The following is a 17,071-nucleotide window of genomic DNA, read 5'->3' as shown; positions in this document are numbered from 1 at the left end:
TCAATAAGAATTCTCTCTTCCTACTTTTCTGTCACGACCCGAAATTTTCACTGTTGGGACCGTGATGGCGCCTAACATCTTAGTCGCTAGGAAACCAACGTTAGAGTTAAAATCACCTTTTTCTTTACATTTTGTAGTTAAAATTTAACAAAACTAAATCAGCGAAAACATAAAAGCGGAAGTACAACATTAACTGATTGCCTTTATATTAGAAACAAAACTGAAAAAGTTACTACCCAGAAATGGTGTGACAACTCACGAACATTCTACGAATAACTACAAATACTGGTTTGAAAGAAATTACATCTGTTTGAAACGAAATAAAACAGAATAAAAAGGGATATAGAAGGGGACGCCAGGGCCTGCGGACGCTAACAGGTCTACCTTGGATCTCCTGAAGATAGAATTTGCAACTGACCTCACGATCAGCCACACATCAGCTCCAAAATCTGCGCAGAAAGTTCAATGTGCAGTATCAGTACAATCGACCCCATGTACTAGTAAGTGTCGAGCCTAACCTCGACGAAGAAGTGACGAGGCTACAGCGATGCATAAACAATATATATCTTACAACAGTTTATAATAAGGCAAAAAGAAAATACTGAATGAAATAGAACAGTAACTTGCATAAAATCAATACGAATTCCGGCGTTCTCCACCCATACTCAGCTATAACCAATCCTTAAGAGAGTTTCAACAGCATAATAATGAATCTCAGTATAAAAGAATACATAAATAACACTTGATACGGCGCGCATCCCGATCCCACCATATAATCAACAACAATATGAACATTCACCCTTATTATTCTTTATTGCGCCGTGCAACCCGATCGCACATGTCCACCCTTATTGCTCCTCAATATGTCACCCTTATTCTTCCTGTTGTGACGCGCAACCCGATGCCACCTATCCACCCTTATTACTCCTTGTTGCGGCGTGCAACCCACTCCCACCAAAGAATCACATTTCACCCTTATTCCTCCTGTTGTGGTGTGCAACCCGATCCCAACATATCAGTACCAATCGCAAAATAAGAATAAGTATTTCACAGTTTAGCTCAAACCCTCTACAATATTTATACCATAAATCATAACCACTGAAGATTTATACAATTATGAAACTTCAATAGTTAATACTATACAACGAGACCAACCAAGGTGCACCATGAAGCACCAACAAACCAACTTAAACCAACAAGGTAATAAAATGGAACTACGAACAGTTAATACTTTAATAGGAAAAAACAACAGTTAACATGAATCAATTAGACATGGAAACATTTATGAGCAAGTAGAAATTAAGGCAGGAAATAATATTTAGAAAAATAGGGAAGGGAACAGGCTAAAACAATAATTTGGTGGCGCATAGGTACTTGTCACCATACCAATATGCCACACACATGGAATTTAACATAGCAAGCAAGTCGGGGATCCCTAATCCCTCAAGTCAAGGTTAGACCAAATACTTACTTCAAGCCAATGGGTGTTTCAAAGCTCAAATACCACTTTACCTCTAGATTCCACCTCCAATCCACTCGTATCTAGTCATAATTAACTTAACAACATCAATAAATACTAAAGAAATCAATTCCAATGCATAATTAAAGGTTTCCCAACATTTTTCCCAAAAAGTCAAAAATCAACACCGGGTCAGCTTGGTCCAAACACAAAATTCGAACCAAAACCCGTTTACCCATTCATCTCCGAGCCCGGATACACAATTGGTTTTAGAATCCGACCCCACTTCGAGGTCTGAATTCCCAAATTTCAATATTCCTAAGTTCTACCCAAAATTCTCAATTCCACCATGAAAATCCTAGGTTCTAGGATAAAATCTTGTAAAAAGAAGTAAAGGGGTGATCCGAAATCTTGTAAGCCTCAAAACTTCTATTTTCTCAACTTAATGATCCGAATCACATCAAATAAACTTTGTTTTTCACCAAATTTTACAAACATGACTTAATTATTATAATAAACCTGTACCGGCATCCAGAACCAAAATAAGGGCCCCATACCAACAAGATCAAATTTTTTAAATTATTATATTTTTAGTCTTACAATTTTTCATCAAAAATTTATTTCTGGGGCTTGGGACCTTGGAATTCAATTTCGAGCATACGCCCAGGTCCCATATTTTACTGCAGACCCATCGGGACAGTTAAAATACGGGTCTTGGTCCGTTTATCCAAAACATTGACCGAAGTCAACTACAATCAACTTTTTAAGCCAAAAATTATTATTTTATCAATTTTCCACATAAAGGCTTTCCGAAATCGCGCCCCGACTGCACACACAAACTGAAAAGAGATAAAAGGGGGTTTTAGGACCTCGGAACACAGAATTAACTTTTAAATAACAAGATGACCACTTGGGTCATCACATTGTCTACCTCTAAAACAATCGTTCGTCCTCGAACAGACATAGAAAAATACCAGAGCTGGGAAAATGATGGGGATATCTGCTCTGCATATCGGACTCGAACTCCCAGGTAGCTACCTCAACAGGCTGACCCTTCCACTTCATACGAACTGAAGGATAACTCTTTCATCTCAATTGGCGAACCTGCTGGTATAGAATAGCTACCGGCTCCACATCGTAGGTCTAATCCTTGTCCAATTGGATAGAGCTGAAATTTAACACGTAGGATGGATCACTATGATACTTCCGGAGCATGAACACATGGAATACTGGATGAACTGCTGATTAACTGGGTGGCAATCCGAGCTCATAAGCCACCTCACCCACTCTCCGAAGAATCTCAAAAGGCCCAATGAACCTAGGGCTCAATTTTCCCTTCTTTCCAAATCTCATCACACCCTTCATAGGTGACACAGGAAGCAACACTCTCTCTTCGACCATGAATGAAACATCACCAACCTTACGGTCGGCATAACTCTTCTGCCTTGACTGAGCCGCACGAAGCCTATCTTGAATGATCTAGACCTTATCCAAGGCATCCTGTACTAGATCTGTACCCAAAAACCGAACCTCGCCCGGATCAAACCATCCAATCGGCATCGACACCATCTACCATATAATGCCTCACAAGGGGCCATCTGGATGCTCGATTGATAACTGTTGTTATAGGCAAACTCCGATAACGGCAAGAACTGATCCTAAGAGCCTCCGAAGTCAATAACACAAGCGCGGAGCATATCCTCTAAGATCTGAATAGTACGCTAGGACTGCCTGTCCGTCTGAGGGTGAAATGTTGTGCTCAGTTCGACCTGTGTACCCAACTCACACTGCACTAGCATCCAGAAATGCGAGGTAAACTGCATACCTCGATCGGAAATGATAGACAAGGGCACACCATAAAGACAAACGATCTCCCAAATATAAATCTCTGCCAACCGCTCCGAAGAATAGGAAACTGCCACAGGAATGAAATGTGCTAACTTAGTCAGCCTATCCACAATGACTTAAACTGCATCAAACTTCCTCTGAGTTTGTGGGAGTCCAACAACAAAATCCATAGTGATACGCTCCCACTTCCACTAGGGAATCTCTATCCTCTGAAATAGACCAACAAGTCTCTGATGCTCGTACTTTACTTGTTGACAATTCAAACACTGATCTATATATGCAACTATATCCTTCTTCATCCTCCTCCACCAATAATGCTTCCACAAGTTCGGATACATCTTGGCGTTGCCCGGGTAAATAGAATACCGGGAACTGTGGGCCTCCTCTAGATCAACTCACGAAGGCCACTACATTAGGCACACAAACACAACCCTGCATCCTCGGAACTTCATCATCTCCCACTGTAACCTGCTTGGTATCTCCGTGCTGCACTGTGTCCCTAAGGACAAGCAAATGATGGTCATTATACTGCCGCTCCCTGATATGCTCAAACAAAGAAGACCGAGTGACTGTGCAAGCTAAAACATGATTGGGATCAGAAACATCCAACCTCAAGAACTAATTGGCCAAAGCCTGAACATCTAATGCAAGCGGTCTCTCACTCACTGGAATATACGCAAGGTTGCCCATACTGGATGACTTCCTACTCAAGGCATCCGTCACCACATTGGCTTCCCCGGATGATACAAGATGGTGATATCATAGTCTTTCAATAGTTCCAACCACCTTCTCTACCTCAAATTGAGCTCCTTATGCTTGAACAAATATTGCAAACTCTTATGATCCGTGAACACCTCACATGACACGCCATACAGATAATGCCTTCAAATCTTCAGCGCGTGAACAATGGCCGCCAACTCTAAGTCATGAACTGGATAATTCTTCTCGTGAATCTTCAACTGCAGCGAAGCATATGCAGTAACCTTGCCATTCTGCATCAATATCGCACCAAGCCTAATATGATATGCATCACAATATACGGTATAACATCCTGAACTGGTGGGTAACACTAACATTGATGCCATAGTCAAAACAGTCTTGAGCCTCTGAAAGCTCACCCCACACTCGTCCGACCATTTGAACGGGGCACCTTTATGAGTCAACCTGGTCATTGTGAGCACGTGATTTTTGTTTCGCACGACAATCGCTCCAAAAAGAAATAAAAAATAATAATTGGCCCTGCTGTACAATTTTGGATTTCTGTGCGGCACCTTGTTGATTTATTTGTGACTTCGGCCCATTTTTTATTTATTTACTTTTTAAAATAAAATTCAAAAAAAATATATATGTGTCCTGCATAATTCGAACCGTAATCCGGTCGTTAAATAGAAAATCATGAATAGGCATCTTCGTCCGTGATTTTATTTGGTTTGACTTTACCTGTTTTGAAATATTTTAGTGTGTGTGCAAATAATTGTATTGAGTGTGTATTTAATTTTAATTTAATTTTTTGGCTTAGTTTTGTTTTTAAAATAAATAAGGAAAAGGAAATAAATAAAATAAAATAAAATAAAATAAAAATAAAGAAAAGGACCCTGCCTTTCCGGACTTGGGCCAATTTATTAAAATTGGCCCAAACAAACAGCCCAAGACCCAGGCCTACCCGGTCCAGGCCACCTGATGCCCAAGACGTCCAAACGACGTCGTTTTGAGTCGTGCCTGATCTAGGCCGTTGATCTCAGATTGATCAACGGCCAAGATCACTTTCCTATACCCACGAACAGAACCCGACCCGTTTCCATCCGGACCAACCCAAACTCCCTTTAGTTGAAACGACATCGTTTCCCCGAGGCCTTTAGATCCAAGCCATTGATTCCAGTTAATCCGATGGCTGAGATCAGCCCGCCTATTCCATATATAAGCCTATAACCTTACCCTGCCCCCCCATCAGATACCCCAGCTCCCGTCTTCAACCTCATCCCCATCAAACCCTAGAGCCGCCCCTGTATCCTCCACCATGAAAGCCGGCGGCATGGACGCCGGTGACCTTCCCCTTAACACCCTAGAACCCCCTTGCCTTCCTGAACATGAATCCATTAACCCTGTAGTTCGAATCCCTCCCCACCTTCTCGAATCTTCGTTTGAAGATTCGAGTCGAAACTCGATCTACACGGTTTAACCCCAGCTTCACACCAGATACTCCCCAGACCCCCCTCGTGACCAAACCATACTTGGTTTGGTCCGAATCTGACCAGGGAAGCCTGAATCCCAGATCTAAGTTTTGAAAATTTTGTGTTCCTCCGTCATTGGTTCAACCAAAGAGATTAAGGTCTAATGGACTTTAATCAAAGTGTTTCTCATCTGAGAAACACTTCGTTTAAAGTCCGTTCAGCCTTAAGAAAGGCCTGGCCAAGTCCGAGTTTAAGGTCTTGATTTTCAAGGTTTAAGGTGAGTTCATTCTTTTCTTTATTTGTTTTGGTTCGTTTGATTGTTGTAAGGGTATGTTCGTCTTCTGTCCTTGACTTCTATCAACTGTGCTTCAACCGCTTTGCCTGAATTTCTGTTTGTTTGTCTAAAATCCCCCCCTCCTATTCTGATAAGACATATGTATTTGTTGTACAATAATTGAGCTTCAAATGTTGACTGAGCAATTGGTTCCTCGAGTACCACTTTGTTCAGTCAGTATAATTCGAATTATGGGTCGATACTGTTAAATGTCGGATTTTTGGTTACGATTGTGTATGTTAATGCTAATATAGTCGAGTCGACATGTGTCGTCAATTAATTTCAACTGTCCGAACAATAACAAATCGATTTACTTCTGCTAAGCATTCGTTGAGTCACTTAAGAACCAGTTTTTGTTTACTTATAGTTGTTTGAATTTATCAGTAATGTAAAAAGATTTGTTTGGTTTAAATTCTGAATTGGAAGGCATGTGCACTCGTGCACAGCATGTGCATTAATGCACCTCATGTGCTTTGTGCACAGCCTGTGGCCTGCATAAAGGCCTTTGTTAAGTTTTAAACAATTTGACAGCATATGCTGTCAGATACATTCCACTGCCCATACTTGGCTTTAGTTTAAAGAAGTATTTAAATCTTTTAAAAGTGAAATCTGCCAGGGAATGTTGATGGGGTTTAATACTTAATTAGCTAAAGTTGGAATTGAAAAAAGGTAAAAGACACATGGGAGGAGTACTGTGACATTTCGAAAACAGGCTGTTAAAAGGGGGTAAGGAGGGCTTATAAAAGAGGAGGACCTGGGAGATAGAGGGGGGGATAGAATCAGAAGAGAGAGAGGATCAGACCTGAAAAAGAAAATATACACATACAGTGAGGGGATTGGGAACCTTAAGAGCTGAAAAGGAAAAACAAAAACACAGATAGAGAGAGGTTAAGGGATAGAAGCTATACAACCAACAATCAGAAACTTTTTCCTCCTATTAGTATTGGTTTTCAGCTGCTGAACGTGTTTCAAATCAATTCTGATTCTTTGAAATTCCAGTTGTGTCTGTTAGTCGAGTGTTTCCATTGGTTTACCACTGGTTTGGTCTGTCTAGAGTTTTGATTCTACTCCATTGGGTGTTGCTGTTATTTGGCTATTGCTTTCTATTGGCCATAGCTGCATCTCTGCACTCAAGCCTGTTCCTTGCTGTATTGTTTTGCCTGCTGCTATTCTGCCCTGCTGCTACTGATAATGCTGTGATTGCTGCTGCATATTTTGTTGTCATTGTACTCTGCTGACTGCCTCTTTGCCTCAACTGTCCAATATTTCCAGGTACACGACCTCTGAAACCTTGTATTGTTGAAAGTTTGGAGTTGAAGCAGAAATAAAGAAAACGAACAGCTGTTCATGTTATAACATTGGTGTTAAAAATAGGTCGAATGTTAGTTGGGATTGTATTTTACTGCAAACCGCAAATACTTTGTATAAAACTAGCATACATTCTGTTGAGATGGACTGTTAGATAGCACTGTTCAATAGTAATAACAATATGATATAGACAGCATGTTTGATTTGGTATACGTTCAGTTCAGTATAATGCTGTTTGGTTTAGTTACGACTGTATAACATAGAGTCATGGCAAGCACTTGTATGTATTTTTGCCTAGACCACTGAATTGACAAATCTGTGGTATTAGGTCTGGGATAGATGTATCCCAAACAAACTCTCATGCAGTCATATTAAAAGTCTGGCTATGAATGCCAGTTCGCTTGTCAGTTTATTTGTTCCAATGCCGGTTCGATATCAGGTTTCGGTACAGATTCTTTGTTTCAAAACAATGTGATGATTGTTGAGAGAAACTAATAGTCATTTTGAGTTCAATTAGTAGTAATTTTCCTAATAAACAGCCGATTTCGTTTATCAATTTCAAATAGTTTAGAGTGTTAAAGTAGAACTGGGAGGTCGTTAAACATAACTCAATATATGTTGTCAGTTTGTTTGCAATCTCACTTAGCCAATTAATAAGCGTATTCCCTCGATGAAGACAAAGCATGAGGTAACCCTCACCTCATAAACAATCAATCAAGTAATCAAACAAGTTTAAGTTCGGCAAACATAATAAGGATTCAGTCTGTATTTGTTCAAACAAGCAAAGTTCGGCATCATCCTTCTCTTTAAAGATAAACGTAGTAGAAATGCAGCCACTGTAGGGTACCCTTTCTAAAATAATGAGACGAGCCTCGCAGAATAAAAATGCAAATTGCGGGGCCCTCAATAATTGATCATGATAAATACTTAGAATTTGGGACGGACTGTTTAGTGAATTCCACTGTCGTCCCAAAGATAATAACGCATTTAGATTCTTTAGGCGCGACTTTAAGTAAATTATATTCTTAAGATCGGGTGCACATTGATGTGACCCAAATCCAAGTCTCAACGGAGTCAAAATGTGTTAACAACTACGGGCACATTGATTGTGACGCGGTTCGAGACGCATTTTCACGACGTTGCAATTCTATAAAAATAAATGATAATAATAAAAGCGGTTTAAACTTAATAAAAGCACGTAAGTCATAACATGTATTTAAATAAGATATTTAGCCATTATAACAATTTAAGCGACCGTGCTAGAACCACGGGATTCGAGGGTGCCTAACACCTTCCCTCGGCTCAACAGAATTCCTTACTTAGAATTTCTGGTTCGCAGACTTCATTTGGAAAAGTCGAAAATTTCCTCGATTTGGGATTCAAGATAAACCGGTGACTTGGGACACCAAAAGCCAAACCTTTCCCGAGTGGCGACTCTGAATTAAATAAATAATCCCATTTCGAATATTGTCACTTAAATTGGAAAAACTCCCCTCGCGCATCTTACCCTTCGGGGCGGGCGCGCAAAAAGGAGGTGTGACAGTCATCGGGGCTACTATAGATGAAAACCCCTCCACGAACTAGCGGTAATAGCCTGCCAATCCTAAGAAACTGCGGATCTCTGTAGCTATTATGGGTCTGGCCCAGTTCTTAACTGCCTTAATCTTCTTCGGATCTACCTGAATACCCTCTCTGATATAACGTGACCCAAGAAAGCAACTAAACTCAACCAAAACTCGCACTTCGAAAACTTAGCATATAACTGGTTATCTCTCAAAGTCTGAAGAACGGTTCGAAGATGCTGCTCATGCTCCTCTCGGCTGCGAGAGTATATCAAGATGTCGTTAATGTAGAGAATCACAAAGGAAACCAAATAGGGCCTGAACACTCAGTTCATCAAATCCATGAACGGTTCTGGGGCATTTGTCAACCCAAATGACATCGCTAAGAATTCATAATGACCATACCGAGTCCGAAAAGCTGTTGTAGGAACATCGGATGCCCCAATACTCAACTGATGGTAACCAGATCTCAAATCAATCTTCAAAAATACTTTGGCACCCTAAAGTTGATCAAACAAATCATCAATCCTCGGTAACAGATACTTGTTCTTGATGGATACCTTGTTCAACTACCGATAATCTATGCACATCCTCATCGACCCATCCTTCTTCTTTACAAACAACACCGGCGCACCCCAGGGCGAGACACTAGGTCTAATAAAGCCCTTATCCAGCAAGTCTTTTAACTGCTCCTTGAATTCTTTCAACTCTGGCGGTTCCATACGGTATGGCGAAATAGAAATGGGTTGAGTGCCCGGAGCCAAATCAATGCAAAAGTCAATGTCCCTATCGGGTGGCATTTTTGGCAGGTGTGCAGGAAATACCTCTGGAAACTCACGAACAACTAGTACAGAATCCATGGAAGGAACCTCGGTACTAGAATCACGAACATAAGCCAAATACCCTTTTTCGACCATACGTCGAACCTTCATATAAGAAACAACCCTGCTTGTAGAATGACCAGGAGTCCCTCTCCACTCCAATAGAGTCAACCTCGGTAAGGCTAAGGTCACTGTCTTGGTGTGACAGTCCAATATAGCATGGTAAGGTGACATCCAATCGATCCCCAAAATGACATCAAAATCAACCATATCGAGAAGCAAAAGGTCTACACTAGTTTCAAGACCTCCAGTGACAACCACACATGAATGATAGACACGATCTACGATGGTAGAATCTCCCACAAGTGTAGACACATACACCGGAGCACTCAGAGAATCATGAGACACAACTAAATAGGGAGCAAAATAGGATGACACATACGAATAAGTAGAACCTGAATTAAATAGAACTGAGGTATCTCTACTGCAAACTGAAACTGTACTTGTAATAACTGCATTTGATGACTAAGCCTCAGATCTGGCTGGAATAGCATAACATTGGGGCTAGGCCCCAACACTCTGAACTGTATCTCTAGGACGGCCTCTAGCTGGAGGGGCTCCACCTCTAATGGCTCGACCTCCACCTCTAATAGTCTAACCCTTACCTCTGGCTACCTGACATTTGCCTTTGGTTGGCTGAGCAGGCGGTGCAGCAACTGGTGCTAGAACCATGGCACGCGAACCCTGATGCTGTGGCTGAAAACCTAGTAATCTCGGACAGGTCCTCCGGATATGCCCATACTCACCACACTCGAAACATCCATCCAAATATTGCGGTTGAGAAAACTGAGACAGACCTTGACGGGCTGGATGACCACGATAAAAACTCTGAAGAGGAGGTGCTTTGATAAGAGCTGGCGTTGCACTATAAGCTGGTTGTCCTGAAGGAGGTACATAAGGACCACGATTCCCTGAAGCTCCATGAGATACCTGATGTGCTAAATGAAACGTCCTGGGAAGATGGCCTCTTCCAAAAGTACCCCACCCTCAAGATGAGGCCCCACTGAATCCATTGGAGTGACGAGGCCTCTTGTCAGACCCCTGACCACTCCCTTGAGCTAAAACCATCTCAACCTACCTAGCTACATTGGTTGCATCCTGAAAAGAAATCTTGCTCCCTGTCTCCTTAGCCATCTGCAATCTGATAGGCTGAGTGAGTCCCTCAATAAACCTCCGGACCCTCCTTCTCTCGGTAGGAAGTATAAGAAGAGCATGACGATCCAAATCAACAAATCGAGTCTCATACTGAGTGATAGTCATATAACCCTGTTGCAGATGCTCGAACTACCTCCGGTAGTGCTCCCTCTGAGTGATAGGAAAATACTTCTCCAAAAATAGCTAAGAGAACTGATCCCAAGTGAGAGTTGGTGACCCAGCTGGTTTGGCTAAACAATAATCCCTCCACCATTTCTTGGTGGAACCTGATAGACGAAAAGCAACAAAGTCAACCCTATTGGTCTCCACTATCCCCATGTGTCTGTAGAACCTTGTGGCAATTGTCTAAATAATCCTGGGGATCCTCTGAAGATGTACTGCTATAGGTAGTGGTGAAAAGCTTGGTAAACCTATCTAATCTCCACAGAGCCTTAGAAGACATAGCTGATCCATCACCGGTATGTACTACAACACCCGGCGGAACTACCCCAACTGGTTGAGCTACTGGAATCTGAAACTAGGGAGCCATCTGCTCCGGAGTGTGAGTAGCGGGAGTCTGAGTTCCTCCCCCAGCCTGAGAGATGGCTGGTGCTACAAGAAATGTGCCAGTCTGAGCAACACTCTCCATAAGGCACATAAGATGGACCAAAGCATCCTGAAGCACTGGGGTGGCGATGAACCCCTCGGGGACTTGAGCTTGTCCTGTTGGAATGGTCTAGGTTGGAACCTCATCGTTAAACTCCACCTGAGGTCCCGTTGCTGGTGCTGCTACTCGAGCTCTGGGCTGAGCCTTGCCCTTGCCTCAGTCTTTGGCACAGCCTCGACCTCTGACCCCCATAGGAGCTATCACTGGGGGCTCGGGCTGCTGATCAGCTGATGGAGAGGTATGTGTTCTCGCAATCTGTGAGAGTACAGAGTAGAGAGTTCAATTAGAAATAAGAGAACAACATCGCACGATAGAGAAGAATAGAAATGAAATGCTTCCTAAACTCTGTAGCTTCTGGGAGATAAATACAGATATCTCCGTACCGATCCCCCATCCTCTACGAAGCCTGTTCATGAATTTACCTAAGCAACCTAGTGCTCTGATACCAAATTGTCACGACCCAAAATTCCCACCGTCAGGACCGTGATGGTGCCTAACATCGTACTCACTAGGCAAGCCAATGTTAGAGTTAAAATCACCTTTTCCCTTTACATTTTATAGTTAAAATTTAACAAAACTAAATCAACGAAAACATAAAAGCGGAAGTAGAATATTAACTGATTGCCTTTATACTATAAACAAAACCGAAACAGTTACTACCTAGAACTGGTGTCACAGCTCACGAACATTATACGAATAACTACAAATACTGGTTTGAAAGAAATTATATCTGTTCGAAACGAAATAAAATAGAATAAAAAGGTATATAGAATGGGACATCGGGGCCTGCGGACGCCAACAGGTCTACCTTTTGTCTTCTGAAGATAGAATCTTCAACCGACCTCACGATCACCCACAATTAGCTCCAAAATCTACACAGAAAATGCAGTATGCAGTATCAGTACAATAACCTTGATGAAGTAGTAATGAGGCTACAATAAGGCATAAACAATATATATCCTGCAATAGTTTATAATAAGGCAAAAAAAAAATACTAAATGAAATAGATCAGTAACTTGCATAAAATCAATACGGATAGTCGTCCTACCAATACTCAGCTATAACTAATCCTTAAGAGAGTTTCAAAAACATAATAATGAATCTCAGCAAAAGAAGAATATATAACCACAAATGATGCAGTGCGCATCCCGATCCCACCATATAATCAATAACAATATGAACATTCACCCTTATTACTCCTTGTGCGGCGTGCAACCCGATCCCACCTGTCCACCCTTATTGCTCCTCAATATATCACCCTTATTCCTCATGTTGCGGCGCGCAACACGATCCCACTTGTACACCCTTATTACTCCTTGTTGCGGCGTGCAACCCACTCCTACCAGACAATCACCGTTCACCCTTATTCCTCCTATTGCGATGTGCAACCCGATCCCAACATATAAGTACCAATAACAAAATAAGAACAAGTATTTCATAGTTTAGCTTAAACCATCCACAACATTCATACCTCAAATCATAACCACTGAAGATCTATATAATTATGAAACTTCAATAGTTAATACTACACAATGAGACCAACCAAGGTGCACCATAAAGCACCAACAAACTACTTTTATTATTCACAATAAGTTATCAGCACAAGACTCCAACCAATTGAGTAGAAGCTTTGGATTGAGCATAATGATTTTTAATTGTTCTATGAACTTCCTTCATGATTAGATTATGGATTTAAGGTAAGTGTTTTACTTTATTTTTCTCTTTTAAATTCTTGAAATTCTGTATTTGATTTTAAATAGAAGCAAAGACAATAAACTTTGATTATAACTCTAATAGAGTTTGCAAGAAATTATAACCACTCGAAGTGGTAAAATTTCTATGTCTTGCCATAATCAAACTCATATATGATTATAGGCAGAAAAAGTGAAACTCGTCCAATTGAATTTGCTTCATTCTTATTCCTTTAAGAGAATATGATAGCAGTATATGATAAGTCTGAAAGAAGACAAAATTATTACCGTAAAGGTATCAATGGATGTGGATGTGGTAATAGATGAAATTATAATCATCATCATTGTGTAATGAGAATAATAAGGATTCTTAAAATAGTCCTTCACTCTGTGAAAGTAATATTTGTCATCGATTTGACATGAGATTTTATAAAGTACATATAGATGATTATGGTCCATTCATGATGTGAATGTGACAACATCTGATTTATGAATGCATATTTATTCTTGGAAGAATATGAACGTGCTAGTGGTAGTGAATATACCACACTCACCTCTAAAAGGAAGTTTGAGATGAAATAAAAAATATTTCATTATTATGGCATAAATGGTCATTGATCACATACCTATTGTGACTAGCCAAAATATTATGCAATGCGATTATTACATGGCAAAAGTAATAGAAGCAACAAATTTGACCATGACCATAATGGTATAACTTTCTCCTTGAAAGAGATATTCACCATATGGATATTGATGAATATGTGGTAGTACAAAATTAATTGAAAGCAATAAAAGAGCCAATTATACCATTTTGGAGAAATAAAATTGATTATCAATAAGGTATTTTGTTGTAGCAAGTCTCAAAGAAACTTATTAAGTTTCTAAAGTATTCACGAAAGCGATTGGTTATATTGAGACTATAAATAAAGAAAAAATTTAATATCTTCTATTACTACAACTTATAGCGGGGTAACATGTATGTGAAAAGCTACCCGCTTTATTCTCCAATTTGTACTACACAAATAAAAGAATTTCATAATAAAGTAGAAGTTTATTGATATAAAAACTCATATCATAATAAAAACCCATATCATAATAAACTTGGAGTTTATTGATAATTGCAAAGGTCATGGTATAAATCTGAACTTTATCAATATTGATAATCTATTCAGTTGGCATAATTGATTTAGCCATGTTAATTTAAGTATGATGTGCAAAAAATAAAAGAGAATTCACATGGGTAAATATTAAAGAACTAGAAAGTTCTTTACGAATTCTCTTATGTTGCTTGTTCTTATTAATTAATATACCAACTAAAATTGGGATTGAATCCCATAAATTCTGAAAATTTTCAAAGGTGAATATGGGCTCATTTACTTGCCATGTATACGACATAACATGTATCTATGAAATGGTTACATGTGCGACTATTATTAACCCGCAGATGTTTGTGAGGTAATTTGCTCAATAATTTAATTTAAAGCATAATTTCAGATTTCTATTCAAGACACTTCATCTTGATAAGTTGGTTTACATCACAAGTGATTTAGCAAAATAATTTATTGAGTGCCTCCACTTAATAGCTAAATTGTTGCTTATGAGAACAAAGTTACCTATATCAGTTTGATGTATGTTATATTCGAAAGTATATTACATTCTTTCCTCACAAGTGGTTCAGGGTCAGGAACCAAATAGTTTTATCTTATTATTATTGATATGCGGTGTATATTTTGATTAACACCGTAAAACACAAAGATGGGTTCTCAAAGTTGAGGAAACAAGTTAGTTTTTCTAACATGAGGGGGAGACGTGATAAACATTTGAAAAAAAGTTACTTGGAATGAATTATCATCTGTACATGTAGATCATCGAATAAGATAATATGAACTTGAAGCTCATAAAAAGTTAACTCATTTGCAATATATTGCAAAGCATACCAGACGCATTTGCTAACCCAAAGAAAGTAACTATATTCTCATTGCAAATGATCCTATTAAGTCCTAGAAAGACAAAGTCTATGGTACTCTTAAAGCGTATAGACAAATCGGTTTCAAATAAAATTCTTGATAAAGAAGATGAGCAAATGATCATAATAAAGGAGGCAAGTGATCTAGAAGATCACATGACATGACACTTCATAAAATCTCATGAGAGATTCAGGTACCTAAAATATGAATGAAGAGATCTCTATGTTATGTCTTTATGAAAAATAAGGAGATTGGAACTGATATAAAATGTTCGTAGACGACATCTATGATAATTTCAAATATATATGAGGAGCTTAAGTCTAAGAAACAATTCGAATAGAATTGGTTTCATATGAAAGACATGTTGTTTTGGACATGTAGTTCAAATACTTGAAAGTATAAAGTCAATAGTGTGTGCAATCACTTTTATTTATCTTATATGTCTAGCATGACATGAAAAGTTGATATGCATCTGAAATCTATTTAAATGGCTTATATATGACTTAACTTATATGACAATTCTTGACGGATTTAAATCTCTTAAAGTATATACAATTCTTGGTCCTGAAGTGTCACATCCTAAGTACAATTTGCGCAAATTTGTATCTTGCTATAATTATAAGCATGATAATATAATAGCGAGAATTTTCAAGGTTAACATATTCATTGGAGTTAATATGGGTGATTTATTCATCAAATATTTGCCGACGTCAACCTTCAAGAAGCTAGTGCACAAGATTGGAATGCGAAGGCTTAAAGATGTGAATTCATGCTCTTATTAGGGGGAGTTAATACGTGTTGTACTCTTTTTTTTCTTACAAGGTTTTGTCTCACTGGGTTTTCCTTGCAAGGTTTTTAATGAGGCAACCAAAAGGCGAATTGTTAGATATGTATACTCTTTTTCCTTTTCTAGAATTTTTTCCCATTGGGTTTTATTTTAGTTAAGGTTTTAACGAGGTACATTATCGGTTGAATAGACATTCAAGGGGGAGTGTTATAAATATTATTATATTTATGGTGAATGTCTATATTTTAGAGAGATTTTAGGGATTTTACTTGGTGACTAGGTTACTCTTTTCCTATAAATAAAGAGATTTTATTCCATTATAATTCATTCCAAATCAATAAGAATTTTCTCTCCCTACTTTTCTCTACAATATTCTTCTTCTTCTTTTATTGTTCATAACAAAAAAAACTTGATTTTAAAATTTATTTGTTAGAGTCCACATTTGGGAGTAACTTTTGTGTTTTAACCATTTCGTCCGCGTGTTTCTCAGTGCAAGTAAAATAGGGACATAGAGCATAAACAACGGAAGTCCAAGTCTCAATAAAGTTGGAACAGGTTTTGATTATTCCTTTTCAAGAAGATGCGGCTTCCACGAAAACGACATGCTAATATACTTTTTTTTTGGGTCCAAACGAGGGGGGGAAAGCATATTAGTCTACTACCTTGTATTTCTTTGGATTTCTGTTACGATCCAATTTAGGGCCTTGACCGGGGCAAAGGGGTAAGATCCCAAAGCAAGCGTTAACGAAAATTTACAGAAAATCGGGCAGAGTTTCCCTTGTTTTAGTACTATCCAAAAAATTACCCTGTCTCAAAAATCAACAACAAAACCAACCTATATTAACCAAAATATCCCATATTCTTCATCAACTAATCAAACAGTTACTCACCACTATTAATCAATTACTTGTAACACAATAATCTTAAATTCATCTCCAAAATACTATAAGAGAATCTAATACTAGTCATAGTTCTAAAATTATGAACGAATACTCATGACACTAACAAAATGACAATGGAGTGACTCTAAGAGTTTTAAAGAAAAGAACATAACAAATGGATAAACACTTTGCCCACGCGAACAAGTGAGGGGCTCATCAAAAATTTGTCAAATCGTATACTCTAATTAATGAAATCCTCACTCGCGTCAACTGAAGTCTTTGTAAAAAAAAAATATAGCGGGGAGTGAATTGCTAGCTCAGTGAGTAATAACACTTAACCACAGCCATTTTTAATGGGGACAAGTCAGAAAGCATGCT

The sequence above is a fragment of the Nicotiana tabacum genome, chromosome 11, assembly GCF_000715075.1.
Source record: "Nicotiana tabacum cultivar K326 chromosome 11, ASM71507v2, whole genome shotgun sequence".
Lineage (NCBI taxonomy): Eukaryota > Viridiplantae > Streptophyta > Magnoliopsida > Solanales > Solanaceae > Nicotiana > Nicotiana tabacum.
The sequence above is the reverse complement of the archived record's forward strand: the minus strand, read 5'-3'. Positions refer to the sequence as shown.